We start from the raw sequence: 24,319 nt of genomic DNA, 5'->3' as shown, positions 1-24,319 counted from the left end.
TAATAATATAGAATTAAGTAGCAAAATAAGGCCAAAACAGTCCTATTAACTAAATGTATATTCTTAGTTGTACTTTTCAGTTTGAAAAACAATTTCTTATTGGTGTCAATCAGAATTTCCACAATTTCCCTGAATTTTGAGATGGGAGGACATAGGGCCCTTAAACTGTAGAACCTAGGATCAACATTATTGAAGTATGCTCGTAGTTATGTAAGGGGTAAAGTTTATTAATAGTATCAGTAATATATATTGCTCTGTGAGTATGGAAGGTTTGTTATTACTTGTACATGCTGCAAGGCAAGTGGTATTTTATTAACATTATTAGAGGTGCATGTGTAAATTCATTTGCAATGACTTCCAAAAGGAAATTATAAAGTATCTCTTCCATTCAGCAGATCCTAGAGTACATTAACTCTCTCAACTTGAATGAATGTTACCAGCATCCATCTGTAAATCTCAATTTACCAATCAGGTGGTGACATTATCTAATAACATTTATGCCTTTCTGGCTGAAAACTAATTCAAATAATGTTATCTACCTCATATAAATAGAACCAGAAATTGTATAAGTTATGGTGATAATTACTGTGACATCGTGAAAATAATTCTGCAAAAAATAATGAGTCTAAAGAGTGAAGCAGAGGAGAAATGAAGCTGAACAACAAACGTAACTGTACACAGAAAACAGATTCTTTATCTGTATAACAAACACTTCTGAGGTCTTTATTGAAATTAGCTGATTTCTGTGTTAATGGCTGTTTGCACAGAAGAAATATGTGTACATGAAATGAAGACAATGATATGTCAGTGTTTAGTATGAATAAACACTTTTAGTACAGAGTCCCATAATTCTAGATTACTTTCACTAATGATTATACACATTATAGGTGTTCAAGGGAGGAGAATCTACATCTCTTAGTAACTTGTGTAAGGGATATGTATGTGAACCTCATTTTGAGAAACAAACAAGTGCAAGCTGTACTGAACAATTGTTGTTGTATATAATCTTTGTTTAAAGCAGAATATTAGCTAGCTACTTTTAGAAAACCTAGAGAATTTGGTGAAAAAAGTTTAATGTCATTAAGCAGTGATGTGCTCGTTATTAATTATAGAAGGATGAAATATACAGTAGTATCTCTTTCAGCTACAACAATGCTTTCCTATGCCTAAACCTAAAACTTAAATGTTAAAAGGCTAAATTATGAGCTAACTGATGAATCTGTAATTTATGGTAGCCAGATCTCTGATGACACAAAACTTCATGCTATAAATAAAGGGCATGTTATCAAATATAGGTGGTTCCAACAAACTACCATAATTTTCAGAATTGCATTTTGTCATTAAAAAGTTATCTAGAAGTTAGGATACATATATGCACAAAGCAAAATGAAAGTATCTGTTTTGTTTTTTATGGCCAATACAAACCATGTTTTCTGATATACATTGTGAATGATAATACATACTTGCTAGAAATGTTGCATTTTGAAGGTACATATACGTAGGAAGTGCTAAAGTGAACTCTATATTAGTGATTTTTCTAGATACTTTAAAATTTGGGCAGTTTCTTTAACAATCATGATTGCAAAGCTAGCAAGCATTGTGGAGAGTGCACAGTTAGAAATTACACAAGCACTAACATTTTGTCATGAAAGAGTTACTTTGAATACGATATTGCATAAACCTGTGTCTCTATTATTTATAATGATAAGGCAAATTTGACCCTGTTCATGAAGATCAGTGGGTCAGTGCTAAGTCAAGACAATCATAGGGTTTGGCACCCTTTGTTCGTAGGCCCTACTAGCCATATAAGTTAAACCAAAAGATTTTAAGTATACATCACCATAGCTGTGCAAACACTGTATAAATTAACATCTTTATCAATAATCTACTAATACCCTGTAATATATTGAATTCTATCTAAAATGCCTTGGTATGAAATAAGTTATGGAATAAAAAAGCCTTTTTGGTAAAATATATTTATGTCAATGTGAGTGCACAAACTAATGCATATACACAAAAATATATCATACAACTTCAAGATGTAATAATGTTTTTACAGTAAAATGTGTATTTTGTTTCTGTGCTTGTTATTTTTTGGTCCTCTTAAGATTAATTCTTAAGGAAATTTTTCATGGACCCATAGTTTTCATAGACCCTAGATACTGTGCCTAGTAAATAATTTGGCTCTGCAGTGGGTGTATTATATGGGATCATGTTATATTTTGAAAATTATATTATGCAAGATAAATCAACAAAATTAAAGTTAAATAAAATCACAAAATAGAAAATGCCTCCATTTATAAAATGTTATAAAATTAGGTAAATAAATAAAATTATTAGATATTAAAATGTAACACAAAAAAGAAAAGAAAATTGTGATAAATAGGAAGTAGTAAAGTAGTTTAAGTTGAATACAGAACTAAAACTACTACTTAAAGTAAACCAAAATTTAACAAACTGCTTACAAGATTAAAATAGTTGCAGAAATGAGTTAACTTTTAAAAATTTATAAAAGTGGAATACATAGTATTATAAGGTAAACGTTGCAGATGTTAATGTAAGTACACAGTCAAAATTTAATGAAGTTGGATGAAAAACAAAATTAAATGTGGTAGACTAATTACAAAATTATAAAGTGACTGGATACAAAATTGAAGGTTAACTGTTACGAAAATACTGATTAGTCATATATCAGAACTAAAGAAATATTAAGTAGGTTAAATTAGTTGAAAATACAGGGTGTCTATAAATTATCTGACCCATCTTAAAAATTGATAATTTCAAAATTGTTACAGATATAACATTCTAGTTTTATTTATCTTGTTGAACAACTTAAGTTTTTTCTTGTCACAGTATACTCCGAAACTTGCGTCTTTTATTTTTTAAAGAATGTCCAGGTGAGACTGTATTCCTCCAGTTATCTGAAATCACATTTCTCATTGTATTGATTACCTTGTGTTTTTGTGACCCATCCACCCATACAAATACAAATATTATGCCATTTGATGTGACCGAAAACACTAAATGTAGCCTCATTTGAAAAATAAACTTTTTCCAAGTATTCATTATCCTGATATATCTGGTCGAGGATTTCCACTGCAAATTTCTAAGACATATGTCTGTCATCTGGTTCAAGGGCCTACATAATGGCACTTTGTAGGAATGCAAACAAAGTTTTTTGTATATAAGTTTGTTCATTGTGCCTTTTGGCAAGTTCAGTTCAAGGGAAACATGATGAATGGGCTTTTAATAAATGCCTTTCACACAATCACCCGTTGCATTAAATACATTTGGATGTCCCTTTTGTTGTAACACACTACCAGATACTAGGAATTTTTCAAATCAAGCTTTAATGCTCTTCTTGGTTGAGGTCTTTTTCATAAATGCATTGGTAATTTCCTTGCACTGATACAATTGATCAGGATTCAGCAAAGCAAACCACGCACACACACTGCACCCTTTTATCTAGCAATGCTCCTACAATGGATCTGTAACAGAAAGGAGGGAAAAAAATTTTACAAGTTCTTTATCAAGTAAAAAAATGAAGTGTTCTGTTTATAATAGTTTTGAAGTTATTAATTTGTAAATGGTTCAGATAATTTATGGGCATCATTTACAATAAACAGACCAAAATCAGTTAAAACTAAAAATTTTAACTTGGCACAAGCTTTAAAATTCATGCAGAAAGAAATAAGTTTACAACATAAACAATTCAGAACAAAAACAGGATTTTACAAAACACAATAGACATTTGTGGTGGATTTAAAATAGTACTGTACATGCCATATCTTGTATTAAGCTGAACATGATTAAATACAAATATATAATGTAAGTGAAATCAGCTACAAGATAACTACTTTTAACAAACTAGAAAAGTAGTTAATAGGAGGAATGAAACATAATTCATGGAGTTAGTATTCAAAGTTATATGGAAGTGAATAAACATAAAAATGAACTAACAGTAAAATTAATAAAGTATACTTATGATGTAGAGATAGCTATAAACACACACATATATTTATTATTTTTATACAATTGTATCTTTGAGAGATCAGAAGGTTTTCAAAGTTCTTCCTGGATTGCTGCTTTTTAATGATGATTTTCTGGAGGAGTTTTTAAGTCCTTAGCATGTTCTTACTGCTGTAAGCAGTTCAGGCAAATAGACAGTGTTTCTATGGTCCCCAAATAAAGTGTACTGTATTTTTCAATTATTGTTATTTTCATTAACAGAGTTGGTTTTATTATTTTATATATTGTACTTCATTATTTTTAATTTTTATAATTATGCTTTTATTATATAGATTTTGCATTTTTAATTTTATATATGTGTTTAGGACTAACTTGAATATCCCAATCTGGTTGACCTTATAAGATATTATTGGGATTATGGCCAATATTATTGTTAATATTGATGATATGATAAGCAACTTGTGAAAAAAGTCATTCTAATTATTGTTAATGGAAGTGTAAGAAAAGTATATTTTTCAAAATAAGGAAACACACTCAGCTATTCAGAAGAAAACAGATCAATGCTCTGTCAAAACATGTAGTATATATTAAATTATTTCATTATGCTTAAAATGACTTAATAAGAATAAATGAGGTACGTTATAAAATCGGCACTGACCTAGATGTTCACGTATTACCAAACAGTAAATTACCAAAGGGATAGAAATGATGCAACAACAGTTAGTGATAAGAATTAACCAGAAATGTTACAAGAGTTTGTCCAGGATAGTAATCAGTTTAAATGATCCATAGAGAATATTTATGTTTCCCAGGTAAAGATTATATTTAGTGTACCCATTTTGAGTTTTATTAACTGTATAAAGCAATAAGAGTATCTTGGCTCTTAATAGCCCTCTGCAACAAGCAGACTGAGATGGTTTGGGTTTTATGAAATTTCATTGATTCACATCTATGTGGTATCTAATATTAAAAATAGGAAATTATAAGTGATTACAAAAGGTAGATATGTTTTATAATATATTTCAATAAGAATTTGTTCATAATATTCCAGCAATTGGACAAACTGACATTTATAAAACTTTGGAGAAGGCAGTGAATGATTTTGTTGAGTATCAATGATCTGTGGAAGAGCAGTGAAGAATCTACATCTTGTTATTAAAGAAATAAACTCAAATAAAACCTAATAAAGGTGATTATAATAGGACACCAAATGAAAGATTAGCTCATGATGTCCATGTTCTCCATTATAGTAATTACCTTTCTTACAGTAGAGCCAGAGGCTTGTGATGTTAGCATCTGAATTCCTCTACTTCTCCTCAAAGTAAATTATCTTTTATTTTAATTTAATAAAATGTTGTTATTTATTGTGAACATATAGCTCTGTAAATGTAACTTGCATGTTTTAAGTGTTGCAAAATACCTGGTAAGATTGTCATAAGGCACCTCTCTTGCAATTTTATGCTTGGTGGATATATGAGTAACACCATTCAAATGTTCTTAGGAATGGTAGATTTTTATTAGCTTCAAACACGAGAAAGTTATTTCACCTGAAGCAACTACAAACAGTCAACTCTAAATGCAAAGCAGTAATCAAATTTGGATGTAAATTTACCAAATTTTCTTAAAAAATGTAGTCAAGAATCTGAAGTGGTGAAGAGAGACATTGCATGGTAGTGCTTTAATTGGACATGATACTTCTAAATGCAAATCATTGGAGTCAATTTTCCCTATTATATTTGTAGTCCTCACACAACTAGCTTGTAGAGTGTTTTAACCTAAGCTATTTTCTTATTGTTGATTGAATGATGGATGCCAAAGACATTATAGAAAGCTTTCACTTGAGGAAATTGCTTGGTTATGCTACATGAGCAGTAATGGTATGTGGAAAGAAAACACTTTGTTGGTACTCAGCCTCAAGAGTAGTGTTATCTAATTGTTCTTTACTTTCATAATAAAAAATCACCATTTCTTTTTTGGTTTTTTCTCTGGAAATCCTGACCTCTCAAACTAAGTGTGTCCGAGACTATAGCTGCATCTTTCTTGTCACTGTCAGTGGTATATCTTATCGAACTAGGTGTGTCCGAGACTATAGCTGCATCTTTCTTGTCAGTGTCAGTGGTATATCTGTGCAATGTATTCAAAGCATCACATACTTTACTTCTACTTTTCCAAGGTGTACTTTATAACTTCTTAAACTTAAATCAGTTACAAACTTCTTCATAATTGCCCAATGTTGCACTGACCTACTGAAATGGCATGTAGTGATTCCAAAATGTTACAAAAACTAAAGGCATACATTGTTGACCTTACAGCATCTAATATCAACAGATTTAGTGTGTGGCTGGCACAGGACATGTGTATTGCCTTTTTATTTACATCCAACAGCCTTTTCTGAACACCCTTCTTGATGCCCTTCATACTGAAGCCATTATCCAAAGAATGGCCCCTGCAGTTGTTAATATCAACATTCAGTTTCTCCACATAAGACAAAAATGCTTTTAATCAATCTTCTCTTACTGGAGTGATCAACAGTGGTAAATCCAGTGAAATGTGTTAAAACATGAGCATCATCCGATATGGTAATAGGGTAATCAGAAGCAATTATTAATATCGGGAATACATTCCATTATTACATCAAAATATCTAGCAAATGAAACTTCCTTAACTATATTTTGCACATGACTCCCAAGAAACTTAGTGAATTCATTCTGTATTGTTTGACTGAGATAGTTGTCACTCATTTACTTATGCTGAATTTGTATCAGATGTTTTTCTGTAGTTTCATTGAACTTGGTGGTAATTCTACTTGCTCAAGAAAGTTACCAGTATTTAGGTTACTAAGCTTTTCAGTTGTGTCACAGAAAGATGGCAACTATTGAAGTTAAAACCATTCTCAAGTATATTTCCTCTTGCCTTATCAACTTCAAATTTACATTTTTAACCCCACTCTTGCCCAGAACTGCACGTTTTAGGTGCTATCATTTTTGCATGTTTGTTATATACAGCTCATGGTCCTTTAGTGCAGTTGACAAATGTTGTCAAAAATAAAACCCTTGAGTAGAGGCAGTTCATTTGTTTTTTCTGTGGAACAGTTTACAGCAGAAACATATGACACTATATGAAGGATTGAAGTAAACTAACCAATTCTTCAAAAGTATTTCATTTTTTCATACAATCATACTAGTTTTTTTGTGAAATGATAAGGAATGTTTCATTCTTTGGCAGAAAAGGAATATCAATCAGTGGCATTGGACCCTTAGTTACAATAACTTTTTTTGTTCATTGATCAGTTCATCTGGCCAAAAGAGTTGGATTTGATGAAATAACTGTTCTTACAGTATGTTAATAGGTAAATGCAGGATTATTACCAAAAGGTTTCTAATATGTGTTACAGACAGCACAATTTTCAATTATTTCAGCCAGTTCTGCATCTTTTAAGCCTATATCAGGTTTTCTTATAAGTTTATTTTGCAGACTGAGGATATTTTTTTGTAATGTATTTGAATTATTGCAGCTAGGCCCACCCTCATATGTCTTGTTTGTTCCTTCAGTAACAATTGATATGGATTTGTATTTAAAAAATTAAATCATTCTGGATAATTATTACATTTAATCCACCTTTTCTGCCAATTTCTTCTGCTTGAAAGCACCAGTTTTCCACTGCCTCATTTTCCCAGTGAATAACCTGAAAATAAAAGAGATTGATATAAAGCCTTAATTTTTTTTTTCAACCTGTATTCATACATTTTTAGCAGAAAGTAGTATAAGCTTACTTGTGGGAATTATTGCATAGTTTATTTCACTTAGGGCATATAGAATAGCTTATTTTGCTATACCTTTGAGTACAATTTCAAAACACATAAGCATTCACATTGAATGATAACATTTACTCACCAAGAAATAAAAATGGAGATATAACAAAGGCTGTCATAATTGAATACCAGATAATTGGATTGTAAGGGTCTAAATTATCTTTGTTCTTCTTCAATAACTTATTGAACGTGTTACAGAATTATTTAACAATATGCAAATATTTTCTCTCGAGGAGCTTGGAGAATGCCTCTTTAAAATGTGTTGTAGATTTTGTCGCAAATAGAGAAAATGAATGTTGGGGATAGTCGATAGATACGGATCTAAATTAACATCTATATTCCATAATAACTTATTGAAATTATCCTAGAATTATATAAAACTATTTGAAAGCTTCAGTATGAGGAGTTTGGATAAATTTAATACATTTTTGTTGCTTCTTTGCTCCTGCTATATAGAAAAGTTCTTAAATGTTCATATGGTGTGTGTGTGTATCAGGTCATCCCTTAAGTAATGTCTGATTTTAGATTCAGAAAAAGAGAGGACTTTAAGCACTTTTAGTGTTATTTAATCAGTAATGTATGTTTCATTATTATTAATTACTTCCTGCCAACGATTCATAAGCTTCTGAATGCCACTTCTATAAAATATTTGGGGTTTGGAAGGAAAAAAATGTAGAGAGGTTAGTTTTGACATCTCCATGTGCTTCAAGCTCTTTTTCATCAAGATAGTTCTGCAAACTTTGGAATAGATGATAATTAGATGGGAGCAAGGTCTGGATAATAAGGAGGATGTGGAAGTTTTTTCCAGTTTAGCACTTCAATCTTCGTAGATGTAATCCTTGCTGTATGGGGCCATGCATTTTCCTGATGTGACACAACACCTTTACAACTGATCAAAGCAGGCCTCTTTTCTTTCAGTGCATCATTCAAGCACTCTAACTGTTGACAGTAGAAGTCTGATGTAATCGTTACATTGAGTGGCAGCAACTCAAAGTGGATCACACCAACAATATCCCACCAAACGCTTAAGAAGACTTTCCTAGGGTGGAGATCCACTTTGGGCTGTGCTTTAGCCAGTGTATCTGCACTAAGCAATTATCTGTGGCACTTAATATTTTTATAAGATATCAATTTTTCATCTACAGTCACCAACATGCCCCAAAAAAGTAAGTTACGTTCACAAGAGTGTAGAGAAGAGCAAATGTCCACTCTTGCTCTAAGGTTGGCTTCTGTCAAATCAAAGAGAACTCATTTTCCAAGTTTTGACACCTTTCCAAGCTGCTGCAGATGATGATGAACTGTTGAATAGGTTGAATTAAGCTTATATACTAGTTCTTCAAATGTTACAGCACAATCTTTATCAAGTGCAGCCATCAGCAAGTCATCATTAAACTAAACAGGACGACCTGAATGTGGCGCATCACTTAAGTTATAGTCACCTGACCTGAACTTCTGAAACCACCTTCGATATTTTATTTCATTGAGAGACTGCACCATAAATACCTTGAATGTGTCGTGTAGTTTCTGCTGCACTATTACCTTTTTTAAACTGATAAACATCCATTTTCATAAGGGTTTATTTGATTAATGATCTGAAAAAGTAGAGTTGGGTTAGTTTCTTTTATTTGTCTAAATAATTTTATACACGTCCTACTACATATTTTAGTCATTAAAGCCTGCTACAAAGACAGAAATTATGCTGCACTTTCTTTGTTAAATTTTCGGACATTACTTATGGGATGACCTGATACTTTAACGCACTGTTAAAAAGTTATTCCGTTTTTGAGTACAAGTATAGGCTGAAGGCATACCTAGATCTAATTAAGTGCAGAATGTTAACATATTGCTGTCCCACAGTATGTTCAGCTACGTTACGTCTTTGAGAATGTCGGTCACTAGTGAATACAGGAGTGTGCGTTCCGGGGATTTGAACCCTGCCATTTGCAATGCGAAGTGCCCTCATTATGCAACATATTCTTCATTGTTTTAGGATTTTCTAAAATCTGAGAAAATAATCATCATTAAAATCTTAAACACAACTCGTTATATAAATTTCATTTCGTCATTTCCTCTATGCGTAGAAATCCTACACCTAATGGAGGTTTTATACGACTCTGTAGATGTACTGCGATATATAATTTCCATTTCCAAAACTTATCAGGAAGGTCATTCGTGTTCATCATGCCCTCTCTTTCGTATGATTACTTTTTTTTTAACAGGCGGGAAACTGGAAACTGTTACAATATTGAATGCATGTGAACAGACACGGGATCGTCAACTGCCCATTTGAATGGATAAATTCCTTAACACTCTATTTTGAAGAATTCCTGTCTATTTTTATTTTCATTTGTCCATTAATATTAGTTCCTGCTAGCAGGTAAACTTTTCGCTTTACAAAATGAAACTTAGTATACTAATTCATTACCTACATGGACATGGCCTTGGAAGGGGTCAGATGCACTTGTGTTCGGGGGTGAAAATCACGACTGTCATGTAGTAACAAAGTATTTTGCGTTCTATAATATTAACAGCCGTAAAGGAAGAAATCCTGAAGTACCTGATTGTTCCCATTACACGCAAGAATAAAACTAAATACCATTAAAAAAATTAAAGCAAGATTGTAAAATCCACATTGTACAAAGAGAGAAAAGGGATAAGTTTAGGTTAATTGACAAGCGAAAATTGTTCACGGACAGGCACTTTCAAAATAAGACTAATTTTAGATTAAAGGATAAATAAATGTAGTTTATTGTTACAAATTATAGTTTTTTTAGAAAGGAAAGAATGGGTAATTTAGATTTATTTCGATCTTTTTTTTTCCTTTTTGTGGTTACAAGATTGGTTAATTTGACTAATCTTGTATAGGGTTAGGGTAGAGGAACAGGTAATGTATAAGTTTTTATTGAAAAAAAAAACGTTTGAAATGTATTTTGGTTTTTAGCTATTATGCAAATGACATTTGAGATTTTTTAGATGAATAAGTATTTGTAATCTTAATATGAACTTACTTTGCACTCGAACTGGTAAAAAAAACTCGATATATTGACGGGAAAATCTTCAGTAAAAATACTTCATTAAAAACAACTTTTTTGTCGGTACAAACAACTTGTAATGTTTACTAAGTTCTGTAAATTTTGTGAATATAAACTTAGTGCGTTACTAGTTATGGTAATAAAACTATATACGAATAAAAAATGTTCACGTGGTCTGTCCGTGGGGCCGAGTACATATTGAGAGAGTTAACTGTTTTGCTACGAATAGGTAAAAATTGCATGTCACAACGTTTTACAGTTTTACATTCAAAATTTAATTAAAGTACCTTATTATCAGTGCATATCAATAAAGTTGGCTTTAAATATACAGAGCAAATTTTAATAACATGAATGTTTTAATTTCGTATTTTTAAAAGTGTATAAATACCGAACTTCGCTTTCTGCATATTGCAGACAAAACTATTTATTTCAACATTTTCTGCTACCCTGTAATTTTCGGTTGAACTTAGTACTTACATTGTATATATACATCTTCAAGCTAAACTGTCAATTTCTAGGGAGAATTTGTCACCGACACAACTTTTGCTTTATAGAGATATCAGAAGTACTTGTAAAATGGCGTGCCTTCCGCTGAGCTTTCTAAATATATCTATCATAAATTCTCTCTTACCAATACAGAGCTTATATTTCACGGAACTGACAGCAATAGGGTATAAAGGTCTGCGACAGTGGAATAATAATTTTGACATCTGAGCAGTAGTTTATTCAATCTGACTGTTAGGGCTCTGCTTGACCAGATATAGGAATAATTTTAAGCCATTTCCATGTTAGTTATTTCTTCATTTGTAGTTAAGTGCAAAGCTACACATTGGTCTGTCTGTGTTCTGCTAACCGTGGTTATTGAAACCCAGTTTTTGGTAATATAAGTGCACAGACTATCCGCTGGGGGACAACGGAAGTTAGAAAGATAGATAAACTATGCAAGTTTTATGGCACTCTCTTTCATGTGTGTGTGGAAATATTATGTATTCTAAATTGAATAAAAAATTCTAAGGCCACATTGTATAAGTAATTTTAATTTTCTGTTGTAATGTTCTAGAAAAAAAGGGATAATTTAGATTTTTTTTGTGATGATTACAATGTCGGTAAAAATGACATTTTTGCATATAATTAATAAAATGTGTAAAGTATTTTGTTTTTAAAATAACTTTGCCGTATTGAAACAAAATGCTATTTTGTGAAACGAAATATGCATTTATTATAAATTAAATATGGTATATCTGTGCCAACTATTTTCATTCAGAAATACGCATTTTCTAAATTTCTTGTATGTATTTGTGTGCATGTGTTATTTATATACGACAAATATAATCAAAAACATTTTACATGTGGAAAAAGGTGCAGTTAAAAAATGATTCAACGTATGAACAAAAGGAATGAAATAAAAATGGCTTTAAAGTCAGTAGCCACACTTAAAGCATTGATAAGAATTTGACAGAAAATATTCAGTCATTAGTTAGTCAGGCTGCAGTTTTTATTTAATTTCACGCCTGGTGGTGCGTGAAACAAAATACGCGATCCAGCTGACTAATAGATAAATGCTGGTTGTAAAATTCTTGTAAATGCTATAAGTGTTGCTACCAATTTGTCCACCAATTTTAATTTCAATGCTTTAAGTAGCACGCTCAATACTTCTTATGTTGCACTTTTTTCACAATGTGTTTTTTATTAGATATCATGACATTTTATCAACACATTAACAAACCACGGCTAGTAAGAAAGTAACACTGGATAGTAACTAACAATAGATTTAGAATTGCATCCCGGTTGTTTGGAACAGTCCCAACCAGATTTTTTAATATAATTTGGTAGTTTTCTCTTTAAAACACTGTTAATAACTTCCCATATAGTAACGCTGTGGAAGCAAGATCAGCAGTTACTTGTCATCGCCCGTATGCATTCGATACAGCCTTATCAAGCGCGTGATGCTATATGCTCTTTAAGTAAGAGACTTTGTAACATTTAGCTAATTTGTGCTTAAACCTTGGCAATGGATGAAAACCGTTCACCCATATGCTTGATTTGACTAATACTTGTATCTGCACGTTCTTTTACCTTAAAGTTTTACTGCTGTAAATCAGCTATTTTTAATCTGAACAACAAAAACTAAAACCATCTATTTTTATTACTCTTAGGTAAAGCTGTAGAAGAAACTGTATGGCTCAGAATGGCCAGGTGGGTTAAAGCGTTCGACTCGTAATCTGAGGGTCGCAAAGTTCGAATCCCCGTCGCACCAAACATGCTCGCCCTTTCAGCCGTGGGAGCGTTATAAAGTTATAATCAATCTCATTATTCGTTAGTAAAAGAGTAGTCCAAGAGTTGGCGGTGGGAGATGATGACTAGCTGCCTTCCCGCTAGTCATACACTGCTAAATTAAGGATGGATAGCGCAGATAGCCACAGTGTAGCTTTGCGCGAAATTAAAAAAAAACAACAAGAAACTGTAGACCGATAGTTCATGTAACTTTTTCCCAAGCTTGTGCAAAATCATTTTCATAACTGAATTGTTTTATGTTGAATAACTTTGTACATGTGGCTTTATTTAGACCGAAATTGAAAAGGTCTATCAGTGTACCAAATTTTAAAAAAATATCTATAAAAGTTAAGTATGTTTTTCTATCAAATAACATTTTTGTGCAAAGAAAAAGAAAAGGAAATTCAGCCAAAATTGGATATTTTATATTTCGTGTAGTTCGTGATGGATTAATTGCCTTAAAATTCTGTTTGTGAAGTAAGGGTCCAGCAGAGCATATTCATTGAAAATATGTGGTAATTTGTCTCAGTGTGTGAGCTATAGAAAGTAGAAAACTGCTTGACTGTTTCTCTTATTAATAACATGCAGTGCGTCCAGCAAGTTGTTATAGCTGCACGACACATTACTGTGTGTGTGTGTGTGTGTTGATATCAAAATATCAATGAAAATGGTTTCGAAATGTACATTTTAAAGTCGCAAATATATTATTATTCATATGCGTGTACCCTTTTTACAGACTGAACCCCGCCTTTTAAAAATTTCTATATTCGCTTCTGACTCTGACGAAAACTTGATATTCATTTCTAATTTCTCTTTCGTAAAAACTTATCAGGCTAATTGTCGTTAGTAATTATCACCATTTCCTGAAATAACATCAATCTGATGATATTTTGGTAGATCCAAAACTTGAATGGCCACTTCATTTGCTTGTATTATGAACTAATGTTAGTAGGCCTGGTGGTGTATTATGAAATAATGTTAGTAGGCCTGCTGGAAATCTTCAGCTCCAAGACTCGTAGATTCTTAATCCGGTCCTATTAAGACTTAAAATTTGTTCACGTTTATTTTAAAAAGCAAAATTACTTAAGTCCAAAAACTGTTCAGTTTATGTCTTCAGAGCAAATGACATTTGATAGATATTGTTTTACGACTGATTACCAGACGAACATATTCATGGACCTAATACAGAAAGCGATTTTTTTCAACAAATTTCATAATTTGATGGAAAATGCCCCTTTCCCTTCTTTCGAGAAATCCTGGATCCGCCCTTGTACTAATAACAACAAACAGCCAGTCAGGTAAAAATATTTTAGTAATACACCTCAGTGTAAAATACGAAATAATCCTAATAAAATTAACTGAAACTAGTCTCATTGTTTCGTATGTTTTTAATAACAGTATCAGCTGTCTCAACTATGTAGAGAACACGATTAGTAAGTATGCAGAAAATAATTTAACAAAACAGGAACTGGCCTTCATCTACGAGTATTGGCGATTTCAAAACAATAGGTCCCGCATGGCCAGGTGGTTAAGGCATTCGACTCTTAATCTGAGGGTCGCGGATTCGAATCCCCGTTACACCAAACATGCTTGCCCTTTTAGCCATGGGTACGATTAAGGTGACGGTCAATCCCTCTACTCGTTGGTAAAAGAGTAGCCCAAGAGTTGGCGGTGGGTGGTGATGACTAGCTACTTTCCCTCAAGCCTTGCACTGCTAAATTAGGGACGGCTAGTACAGATAGCCCTCGTGTAGCTTTGCGCGAAATTCAAAGCAAACCAAAACAAAATTATCCATCCTTCCTTGAGATGACGATCGATCATTGAAAGTGCCAAATTTGCATACACAAAACACATTCTCTGTGTAACTGGTCACTTAGAAACAAAAATACGCCAAAAAGCGAAAGTACTTCCGTTCCATGTGACAGTCACAAAGCTGCCCTGCGTACAAAAAGGTAAGTAGAACGCAATATAACTATTCAATAAAATAATATTGGTAAGTTCTTTGACCGTATAGCCTAGAGAATGTATCACACAATCTCAATAGAACTTACCGTATTTTACGCCTTGTAAGACGCACTTTTGTCCTTTAAAAATAACTTGAAAAATCCCCATGTGTCTTGCAAGACAAAAGTGATGGGTTAAAGCAAGAGGTTACTTATTTTAGGGTCTACTCAAAACGGCCTCTCATACAGATCATAATCTTATTACTTACCAATTACAAGTATTCTCAATAGCCTGAAACATTCAACTGATATTGTCGATATATTATGAAGAATATGATGTATTTGACTGTATTTACTCAGTAGGTTGAAAAAAGTCAAAGCTGCATCAAGATGTTGGTTGCTGAGTCAAAATATTTTTTTCTTTGAATCGTCTTTCCAAAATTAGGGTGCGTCTTCCACAATGTAGCGTCTTACAAGGTGTACTAGTTCCAAAATTAGAACGCAGTTTCTTTTCCATTTTGTAGAGATTCGTACACTGTTTAGCAGAATAAAGTGTCTAGTATTTTTTATACTACGTTATTATGTTTTATTAGTGATCATTGATTTTGCCTTGCCTCATTTACAACTGCTTGAAATTTATTTCGTCTGTCGAATATTTATCTATCTGCTTTATTTTCTTCTGTTATATATATAACTAAGTATACAGCGCTTAGTACGCAGCGATAAGCCGGAGAAAAATAGCCGTCATGTATTAAGGATTGCTCATCACTGTCTCAAATGTTTCTTATAACAGTCTAAGAAACATTTAAAAGAAAAAGTAGTAAAAAGCTGAAAAAAATCAGGATAAAGTAGGGATAGCTACGCAAAAATATAGAAACAAGCTAGAAATGAGTACACGAAACCGCACAAATGTCCCTACATAAGTAGCCATTGAGTCAATGCTGTGAGCTTATGGTAATTAGCCATTGTAAGAATTTACAATATTATTTAGTTTAAATGCTTTTATTCGACCTAAATTACTGCAAATGAAAGGATTTCAATATTTAGAAGTAGATCCTGCGAGCGCCCTATCCACTAGGCTATGCTAAGCCTAAATGTAAAGTTAAAAATTAATATTGGTGTCTAATCACTTGGGCATCAAATTGATGAAAAATTCGAGGGAAAATATTTTTATTCGTTGCTTCTTGTTTTATCCAAATAGCCCTCAGTGACAAGCCTGCAAGCTTACGACACGAACATTTGGGTTTTGATACTCATGGTGGACAGAGCACAGATTGGCCATTCCATTGTGTAGTTTTTTTTGCTTAAAAAATCCAAATCAGCTGTAACATTAAATTGTAAAATATGACAGAATTGATGATCCAGTACCAGATTTTATTGTGAATGCACATAAACGAACAGTAATATATCACAAAACTTTCTGCAGTGTTAGAGTAAAATATCGAGTACCTATCTCATCATATAGTAGTTGGTACAATAAATATATAGATATTGATGCTGCAATATGATATGTACCTAGATACAGAAGTTTCACCAAAGGTTTATTACAAAGTTTGACAGTCTTGTCTGTAATTTATTATCTATATTACTGACACTGTCTTACTTAAGTACTTAACACTTTACAGTGCTTTTTCAAATTCTCAAGTTTGGTCCATTAAATGGTAGCTGCCAAGAGAAGTGAAAAAACAACATTAATATCTAACTATTTTATTGTTAGTTTGTTACGTTATTTACATCTAATGTTTTTACTAAAAGAAATGAAGATGACATACAGCATCCAGTACTCATATTCCTTTACTAAATCATTGGTTTTAGTAAAAACACTTTATTATAAATTCTGATTTTTTCTGTACAAAAGACTTACAATGTTTACCAAAAGCTTACCAAATTTTGTAAAGATGTATAAATTGTATCAGATGATGTATCAACACAATCATATCACGATTTCAAGATACAATATTCCTAATGTATTGTTGTATCATCACATCTTTTGTAAATATACAACATTTAGAAAGACATGTAACAACAAGCTTTGTAGAATAGACAGCAACTGCCTTTCATTGGAATACTTTCAAAATATCATCCTCTACACTTGTGTTTCCACAATAGGCAGTTGCCGTCTTATTCTACAAAGTTTCATCATGAATACTCTGCCTAAACAATCTATCAAAGAATAACAACAATCTGTTTAAATATTTTCAATTTTTAGCCAATGAATTTACTCTCCTGTTCATAAAATTTTCGTTTGTTATTATTTTACATGTTGAACCTGTTGGTTATTAACAAACCAGTGTTATGTTTTATAATTAAGTAGGTGATAGCACTGCATGTGTAGGGATAGATGCAATTGTTCATCTAAACAAGATTTATATCACTTCAATAGTTCACCAGAACTCTACAATATTATTATATAGTTTCCTTTTATAATAATATCTGTGTAATTCTGAAAATGTCTATTGAAACATTATATTAAAAAAACACAAGTAAAGAAAAATTTTTCAAAAAAGGAAGGAAACGTAGAGATAGCCAAAATCACTATGTAAAAAACAATGCAAACAATATCATAAGGATGACATTTGCATCATACCTTCATTATAGCAATGAGTACAAATTAACATATAGCAATATATATATAACTATGCAATTGCAGTTTAGTTTTAGAGTATCCTGTAATTGTCTGTAAGCATTCTATTACACCATGTGTTTGTCATGTCAGCCCACTGACTACAATCTAAAGTAGCATCAGAAAGATTTATGAAATATTTTTGAAAAAAATAACATTTTATGCTTAAATTCCCATAAAAAGAAAACATGAAAATGTTGTTTTTAATTTTTTAAAACCGTTATTTGCTGAAACCTTTTACTCCCATATAGTGTTTGTTGTTTTGCTTTTTTTGAGGGTGACATCTAACATAGAACTTCTGTCAACTTTTCCATAACTGTAAATCATTTGTTTGGTCAATATAAATTAATCACAACTTGTACATTTTAAAATATATATTATTTTCTCAGAATTGCAATTAAGTGAATTATTAATAAAAAAAAAAAAGATTTAATGTTCCGTTTCCAGTAGGTTATTTGTATACCCTAAATTACATAAAACAGTTTTTTCCCGTCACAACTGAAAGTATTTTCTTTAGAAAACTCTTTAGATTTAGTCAATAATCTATTTAAATTTTTCAGTAATATTGATAATTTTTTATTATTTTTTAATACATCTCTCTAAGATTTTTATCTGCTATTTGTTTTAACTATGTATTAACAAATGAAATATCAGTTTGTATATTTAAACAATGAGTCACAACAAAAGGTATAATAGTCTCTTTAGGTTACTAATCAAACTGTTTAAATGTTTCTTATCAAAAAGGTACTCTTAGTCATTTCAAAACCTCTTAATATAAATTTTTCCAGATACTGACAATGAATTAAACATTTGTTTAGTTCTAATAAACTATTAACTCTCATTTCTTTATTGGAAACCGATTGATGTAATATATTTAGAATGATTACTAAAAAAATTGACATGATGAAATTTGAGGGCTTATAATAAATATTTGTTACAATTTTTTTTTATGGTGAAATATTTACCACCACCTAAAAATGACAACCCTTTATTATTTCTTTTGAAGGTGAACTTAATTTCTTTGTTTATTGAATTTAAAATTGCAATAAATTTATTAATATCTTGAGTACCTTTCCATCATCAACAGGTCAATATAAACTCAACCAAGTGGAAAGAAATTTAAAATTCCGGATTAAGAAACATAAAAACACAGTAGAAAATTACAAAATAAATGAATCGTTATTGGCAGAACATGTGGTGGAAACATCTTGTTATAGACTGGAGTAACACTGAGTTGATAAAACAGGTAGAAGTTAAATTTGAATTAAATATCTGAGAAACTATCTAACTTGAAATAAAAAAAACACAAAGATATTGTATTAAATAAGAAATGTGGTCCAGGTCTAGAAAAAATAAACTACTGGACAGATGTTTTGTAACTCTGGTTTGTTTAAGCCTACATGGCATTATTTGTATATAAATAATTATGTAGGTATATGTCTTAGCCACGTTTTTGCCATTACTCCTGAATGTGTCATAGGATACCAAAACATATGTAGAGTCTTTTAAGGGAAAGCCCCTGTTTTTAATAAACATTTATTGTGTAATGATTTTAACACTGTATACCTTTTATTTGTAAATACGTTATTTGATATTTTTCTTTGTAAATCACAATGTATAAGTTTTGCAAAATTATAAAATATTAGTTCTCGGATATTTTTCAGTGACCAAATAGTTTGAAAAGCTAAAATAATTAATTAATCGTAAAATTTATTATGTAAAGTTTCCTTTCATTCCTGGAGATGACGTCACAGAACACCTAAACATATTTAGTCCTGTTTTTTAGGACAAGCCCCTGTTTTAATAAATATTTATTATGTAATAATTTTAACCTTGTATTTCTTTTAATTGTAAATATATGTTGTACACAAGTGTCGCTTTAAATCGTTTAAATAAACTTTATAACAATAAAGAAAAAGTAAGTGTAATTAGAATAAGATTTTAATTTAGAAAGGAAGTATATTGACTAATTTTATTTATTTTAGAGCGTTTGTAACGTATTTAATTTATACATGAATTGTCGTATGTGTTTGTATATTTGGAAAATATATGCATTTAATTTCTATTATTTATGTTTAGTTGAAAGGAGGTATGTGTATGATTCTTGTTAGATTCTCAATAAAAATATTCTTAACAGTGACATTTGAAGTCACAAATAGGGTAGAAGAAATTAACAAAAAAGTGTAATACTTCGCTATTTTATATAACATATCCTGTTACATTGAGTAAAAACATGGGAAAGCCTAAAAAGTTGACAGAGTTTGAATGTGGCAGAATTATCGAGCTGCAAAAGCAAGGTCTCTCTCAACGTGCCATCGCTGGTGAGATACGACGTAGTAAAACTGCTGCAAATTTCTTAAAAGACCCTGAGGGATACGGAACGAGAATTTCAAGTGGTCGGCCCAAGAAAATTTTTTCGGCGTTGAGCTGGAGGATTCCACGGGTTGTCCAGCAAGACACCAGCCGATCGTTGAACCAGATAAAGGACGCAGAATGCAGCTCAAGAACAATAAGACGAGAAAAAGGCTTTAAAAACCGTAAACGTCTTCAAAGGTCACGCCTCCTTCCACACCACGAAACAGCTCGGTTAAACTTCGCTGAGAAGCACCAAACATGGGACGTAGAAAAGTGGACGAAGGTTTTGTTCTCTGATGAGAAAACATTTAACCTGGATGGTCCAGATGGCTTCCAACTTTACTGGCACAATAAGGATATCCCACGGGAGACATTTTGTACACGACATAGTAGAGGAGGTTCCATCATGATCTGGGGTGCTTTCTCCTTCCATGGAACAATGGAGCTTCAGGTTATACAGGGGCGTCAAACAGGGGCTGACTACATTGGCATATTGGAGAGAGAATCCTTATTGACTGAAGGCCTTCGCTTGTGTGGAAATGACTAGATCTTTTAGCAGGACAACGCTGCAATCCACAATGTCTGCAGGACAAAGGACTTTTTCTTGGCGAATAACGTGATTCTTTTGGACCATCCAGCGTGTTTGCCCGAATTGAACCCCATTGAAAATGTTTGGGGGTGGATGGCAAGGGAAATCTATAGAAATGGACGTTAATTCCAAACAATGCACGATCTTCGTGAAGCCATTTTCACTACTTGGAATAGCATTCCAGCCAGCCTTCTGCAAACGCTTATATCGACCATGCCAAAGTGAATGTTTGAAGTTATTCAGAATGACGGCCATGTAAATCACTATTGAGACCTCTTGTTGGGCATTTCCTACCCTGTTTAGGACTTCTTTTTGGTATAGTCTTAAACTTTTGACCAGCTAGTATTTAGGCTAATTTCATAGTGTTCACATTTTCACTATTAAATGCTAAAAAAGTTTTTTCCCCTTTTCTTATTTTCATCTTTCGAAGCTCTACTCAAGTAAGTGGTTGAGTCTAACAACACAAAATGCATATTTTTTCTTTATGTGCATTTCCCTTAAGATTTTGGCCAGCAGTGTATACATCAAAGTACCAGTACATTTGTTAACATTTATTACTTGGCTGAAACGAAAACATTAATTGTGTATCTAGTATGAGTTACATTATTAATACGGAAATTATATTAAAATTAAGATTATATTTACATTAAAAATCTCGCAGAAAATGGTATTATTCCATTTTCTGATGGGTGAAAATTTTTAAAATTATAATGGCCAATATCAGTGGAAACATTTCGAAGTTACAAATAATGCTAAGACTAAAGTAGAAAGATACTTAAAAGCAAGACATTGTATTATGCAAATAAAGCTATTTGGATAAATGGAGACGATGGCCAAAAAATGTAGTACTGTGGAAAGAAAAAAAAAACTGTATCCCCGCCACCACACCCCTTAGAAGCATGAAATAATCGTGTTTTCAGCTAAATGACAGCTCTTATGAATGGAACAGCTGTTGTTGAAATTAGTGCTCTTATGGTTATTGTTTGCTTTATGTAAGTAGTTTAGCATACTTAAAACCGTCGTTTGTTTGGATATATGCATGAAATTTAAAAGCCACCAAGCGTGCAAGAAATCCACTTCGTTTATCGAACACTGCGCACGTGAAAAGACGTGAGATACGAAGTTCGTGCAACATCTCCGTGAGATTAAATACAAGCTGTAGCTTTGATGATTCGTATATTATTAGTAGATAGCTGTATTCGAAATTGTGTGACTAAAAAAAAACTAAAACTAAAACTAACGTGGCAGGGGTTCAGTTTAGAGAGAGAGAAATCAGAAGAGTTCTCTCTCCAACTGGGGTGTTCAGGAACTTTGTAGTTCCTCTTCGTCCCCTTACATGAGAAATGTTTTAAAATATCCGTGGAATTTTTACTTTATTTTTAACATTTCAAAAAATGGAGTTGTGTATTTGTGAGTGAGAGGAAGGACGGGAGAACTGGACGAAAGCAGCGAAAGTGAAGTGAGCCAGACCTTGGCTCGAGGATGGAGTACCCTGGCGGCTGGCGAATTGATTTTTAAAATTTACTGTAATTGATTAGATACCCTTGACTGGGTAAACGGCCCTTTTCAGAATGAGGCTGGGACCTACAGGTCCGATGCCAGAGATTTTGCTGTGGGGGGAAACGGGAGTACCCCGAGAAAACCCACTTTCACGGCCTGGGCGCCGAATAATCTACCCAGACCGTGCCCGGAAGTAGCTGGGAAGAAAGAAGAAAAAAACAAAAAAAAAACTGATGAACTATGTTGGTGGTATACGTGGAAACTGTTAGCTGCAGTCTTGTAGATCGGGTGGTAACTTCATCATGAACTTGTTTCCACACTTGAAGCCCATTGGTGCAAGTCAGAAACGTGGTCTTGGTGGTGGAGCTACTGGCTGTTCTTCGGTGAGTTGTTCTTCGCTGGTCTGTGATGCTTTGTTTCTTCTCGAGATTTTGGTTTGAGTTTTCTGCGTGGAGGTAGATTGTTTTTCAGTTTGTGCTGTCGCGTCGATGGTTATCTTCGTAATGGTTTGAGTCTGGCTGGTTGTTGAATTCTGTGGAACTAGGATTGAAGTCTGGCAGGAACTGTCCTTTTTTCTTTCTTGAACTACTGGAACTTGGCGTGTTGCTAACAATGGGTTTTGTCGTCTTCTGAGTCGGGTTGTCTGAATCCGTCTTCATGTTTCTTCTAATACGGTCTCTACTCGGCGGTATTTTGATATTTTCATGTTGGAAGATTTCCGTTGGTTGTTTGCGATATCTGGGTACTTGGTTTGAACCATTATTGAGTGGTCGTCGATGTGGGCGTTCGGCTCTAAAATGAAATATATGATAATAACAGCCATCTCGTAAAATACAGTCGGCACTGTACTTCGATGTTGTCACTATCTATTGTGTGACTATGAGTGAAACTCCTATTTATTTATTTAACTGACTACTTCGGAACTTTCTCTATCGAAGCTGTTTTGTCAAAGAACAGTAGAATTTGTTCGACAGTCGCCGTCTTACAGACATTTTGTTACAGACACGTGCGTAAGCAACAAAGTCACGATTATGACGTAACACATAAAGTAGTTCTTTTGAACTTCGATCCTGTGCACTTTGAAATGGGCTGTGTTAAAGTAATATATAGCATATGCTCTGGCCAGGCTTGTGTTGCATATTCAACGATCCAGCTTGCACACTTAAACTTAGGTCAATAGCAAAGAACGTTTAAGTAATATATTCGGTGCATTTGGTTTGGTTTACAGCCGTAGCAGTATCTAACTTTAAATTTAACGCCTTTGGCAATGACTAGGGTTTATTACACCGTTCACAAGTATGTGAAAATATTTGTAGAGTTTGTTTCATTCCCTGGTTTGTATAAATGCATAACAGTTAAATGAATTTTTATATATTTTTTCATGTAGAGGGGAGGGAGGTGGAATAAAACAAACGTGAGCCTAAAGTCATTAACCTGATGTATAGATTAGTGACGTGTTATATGTGTTTCAGTATACAAAATAATTTTGTTAGGTACTGCAGTATAGCTGTAAAGTAACCTCAAAAGTGATATTTTTCTGTATATCAGAAAAAGTCATCTTAGAAATAATTTCAAAAATTAAGCGTTAGTAGCGTGTATTCCGATACCTATTTTTAGAGAGTGACATCATCAGAAATCACGTGACGAATCACAATCGGACATACAAATCGAAGAGGCCTAGAGACATTACCCTTTCATGGATCAGTAACAGTTCGCTGTGCTCATAACTCTATAAATCTGGTTTTAATACCTGAGATTGGCAGAACATAGTCCTTTTGCACTTAACAACAAACAACTGGGCCAAGAGTTGACTTGCAGAACTGGATGTAATTTCTGAGTTTAGAAATACTGTGCATGTGAATAACGTATTTGAGGAAATTGAAGCTACAAGTCGATGTTGATTTGTAGATAAAAAATTTAGACGGCGTGGTATTCTCGGATAAATTGATTTCCGCGCAAGAATAGGATAGTCCCACTAATAACTGCAGGGTCGAACAGGGTGTTTGTATTATGTGAATCTGAAAATGCGACTGAGTTTCTACGTTGCGTCAAAAATAAACGGTTTGGTTTGGTGTTTTATGGATGTCAGAAGTAATGTTTATTACAAAAAGTGTGTTTACCCATAGGCGATTGGTTGTACCGAAGCGAACTAAATCTTCAGCTTGTCTTCTGTAGATTCGAATTTCTGGAGAACTAGTCACAATGAGGACCCAGTAGATCTC

At 32.8% G+C, this 24,319-nt stretch overlaps 1 protein-coding gene and 1 long non-coding RNA gene across 5 annotated transcripts in view; one reads left to right on the top strand and one right to left on the bottom strand.

Annotated features, from left to right (window-relative positions):
• Remo (Remoulade) overlaps positions 1-24,319 on the top strand; it is a 104,142-nt gene that overhangs the window by 15,699 nt on the left and 64,124 nt on the right. Inside the window, exon 3 of one of the 3 annotated variants that reach the window (XM_076516266.1) lies at positions 18,741-18,899. The exons of the other annotated variants lie outside the window; for them this stretch is intronic. The gene's annotated coding sequence lies outside the window, so the exon portion shown is untranslated. The remainder of the gene's footprint in view (positions 1-18,740; positions 18,900-24,319) is intronic. 3 annotated transcript variants of the gene reach the window in all.
• LOC143257496 (uncharacterized) lies at positions 703-15,507 on the bottom strand. 2 transcript variants are annotated; one of them, XR_013031886.1, is made up of 3 exons: positions 15,300-15,507; positions 7,577-7,654; positions 703-3,488 (listed from the first exon to the last, which is right to left on the bottom strand). It is a non-coding gene; the product is annotated as an uncharacterized LOC143257496 (long non-coding RNA). The 2 variants fall into 2 exon arrangements; XR_013031885.1 differs by lacking the exon at positions 15,300-15,507 and adding an exon at positions 11,291-11,667.

Source organism: Tachypleus tridentatus, chromosome 7 (genome assembly GCF_004210375.1).
Source record: "Tachypleus tridentatus isolate NWPU-2018 chromosome 7, ASM421037v1, whole genome shotgun sequence".
Taxonomy (NCBI): domain Eukaryota; kingdom Metazoa; phylum Arthropoda; class Merostomata; order Xiphosura; family Limulidae; genus Tachypleus; species Tachypleus tridentatus.
Note: the sequence above shows the minus strand (reverse complement) of the source record. Positions and strands in the feature narration are given on the sequence as shown.